Source organism: Sardina pilchardus, chromosome 23 (genome assembly GCF_963854185.1).
Source record: "Sardina pilchardus chromosome 23, fSarPil1.1, whole genome shotgun sequence".
Classification (NCBI taxonomy): Eukaryota; Metazoa; Chordata; class Actinopteri; order Clupeiformes; family Clupeidae; genus Sardina; species Sardina pilchardus.
The window spans coordinates 3547103-3549602 of record NC_085016.1 but is presented as its reverse complement, the minus strand read 5'-3'; the positions used below and the strand labels follow the sequence as shown (position 1 = coordinate 3549602).

Sequence of the window (2500 nt, the reverse complement as noted above, 5' to 3'; positions counted from 1 at the left end):
CATGGGAACAGACTGGGTCCTGTCGTAGTCATGGTTACAGCTTGGGCCCCGACTTCAGTCTAGGGCTTGGGCCCTGGCTCTCCCCCACGGCCTCCTCAAGGTCTCTGCTGTTTTCTGAATCTGTACTGAGTACAATAAACTTCCCTCTACGCTACACCTGAGTCTGTCTGCTTAATGTTGTACATGAGCCTTACAAATCCAAATAAAATATTTACATTTAACGATGTTTACATTACTGAAAAGCATACATACTGTATACTCAAGCCTTACAAATCAGAACAAATTATTTACATTTAAAGATTTTTACATCACTGACATGCATACATACAGTACTGTATACTTAAGCCTTAAAAGTACATAATAAAACATAAAACATAAAACATAATTTAAACATAAAACATGATTTACTTTTAAATACTTAAACATCACTGAAATGCATGCATACTACTGTATATACATAAGCTTTGAAACTCAAAACAGTTTATTGACTTTCAAAGATTTTTCTTGACACTACGTCACACTGATGTCCAGTGAAATGGACACTGCATTAGCTCATTAGAGCCCACATGCTAGCAGAGATCATTTGGTTGCTTCCAGTAATTCAGTAAATTATGAGTGTGTGTGTGTGAAGGTCAAGCGGCCTGGCAGACAGCTGACTGAACAGGTTCTTCTCAGTCTCTCCTGCTGTTGCGTAATAATGTTTGTATTCATAACATTTGAATGAAGCCAACAGCAGGTACAGTATAGCCATGGCTGCCTTTCCTCAAGATGATTTACTTCAAGGAAAAGCCATAGCTGATCACAAGACGCATTAGAGGGGGCCAGTTTGCTTTCACTACGTAGCCAGTGGAGGCAAAACACAAGTAAACACAATTTATCCACCAAAAGCACACACTGCATTATCCACATTCACAGCATGCACGCTCATCCACACTGTATGAATCACCTAACACCATCGGTATTGTTATAAACATTAGACCAGTGGTTCTCAAACTGTGGTACGGGTACCACTGGTGGTACGCGGACTGTCTGTTGTGGTACTCAGGGAATCTCCAAGATGTTTTATTTAATAAATAATCACTTCAAATTATATAAAAACATATCTAATGAAAAATTGTTTTTTTAAAAATAAACTAGTTTTTATCTTTCTTGAAAAGAACTAAACAAAACAATGCAAAACAGTAGTACAATGTAAAATGTATTATTGGCCTACGCTACTGTATTTTAATTCTGGTCATAATGGTGGTACTTGGAGAGTCAATTGTTCTCTGAGGTGGTACTCATTGTGAAATGTTTGAGAACCACTGCATTAGACAACACCGCATGGACCAGTCCACCTTACCGTGAACACAGAATTCATAGTTCACCAGCCTCTTGTTTTACCACCACACCTCTGATACCTATCTATAATCAAGCAACACATCAGACAGACGTCGGTTTAGACCACCTTACACTGGCAGACTTTGACAAGATTTGGGAAAGATTCTCGAAAGATTGTAGTCTTTTGAGTAAAGCTTGAATGAGGGCCACTCGTTAAAAGTCTGTCAGTGTAAGGTAAGCTTTACACGCTGGCCAAAAGTCACAGTGCCCCCCTCATGAAAGCAGTCATGCTGGACTGTGCTTCATGTGTGTGTTACAGCATATAATCCTGCTGGGCTGTGCTTCAGGTGTGAGTTACGGTATACAGTCCTGCTGCTTAATCTCAGTGCTTCAGGTGTGTGTTACAGCATGTAGTAAAGTCTGGTTAATCTGTAAACTTGGCCGATGGGGTTAATCCAGAACCTCATCATAGCCTCCTGGCCCACACAACCCCCCAACAGATATTCCCTCCTCACTTTCTCTCTCTCCTTCACTCTCTCTCTTCCTCACCTTCACTCCCCCTATCTCCTCCTCTCTCTCTCCTTCATCCTCTCTCTCTCTCCTCCCCCCCTCTCCTCCTCCTCTCTCTCTCCTTCACTCCCTCTCTCTCTCCTCCTCCTCTCCCCCTCTCTCCTTCACCCCTGTCTCTCCTTCAACCCTCCTCTCTCCTCCCCCCTCCTCTCCTCTCTCCCTCTCTCTCTCTCCTTCACCCCCCCCCCCCTTCTCTCTCTCTCTGGTCTTCTCAGAGGTAATCCCCGCTTCATGGCTCTGATCCCCGGTGCGTCTCCATGGGGGAGAGCCAGTGAGTGGACGAGGCCTGGGAGCTCTGAGTGTTATTGGAGCTGTCAGCTCTCCCAGCTTCACCCGCCATCATGGAAAAACACTGACCTGAATTCCCTCACACTCGCGCTGATAGGCTGAACCTGCTCTGACCTGGCTCTCTTACCTGCACATGGTGGTGGAGATCGTGTGTGTGTGTGTGTGTGTGTGTGTGTGTGTGTGTGTGTGTGTGTGTGTGTGTATGGTTAGGAGTGTGCACAAGTGAAGGTATTGTGAGATAAGAGGCTCCCAACATTCATGTAACGGCTGCTGTTGATGTAGTTGATAATGTGTGTAATGTTTATATGTACAAAACACACAC

At 43.9% G+C, this 2500-nt stretch overlaps 1 protein-coding gene across 3 annotated transcripts in view; it reads left to right on the top strand.

The window, feature by feature from the left end:
- The window catches only part of LOC134071326 (ETS translocation variant 5-like), an 11463-nt gene extending 11309 nt beyond the window's left edge, over window positions 1–154 (top strand). For all 3 annotated transcript variants that reach the window (XM_062528003.1, XM_062528004.1, XM_062528002.1), the window contains exon 13: window positions 1–154. This exon is cut by the window's left edge and continues 1431 nt beyond it. The gene's annotated coding sequence lies outside the window, so the exon portion shown is untranslated.
- Window positions 155–2500: the final 2346 nt, after the last annotated feature.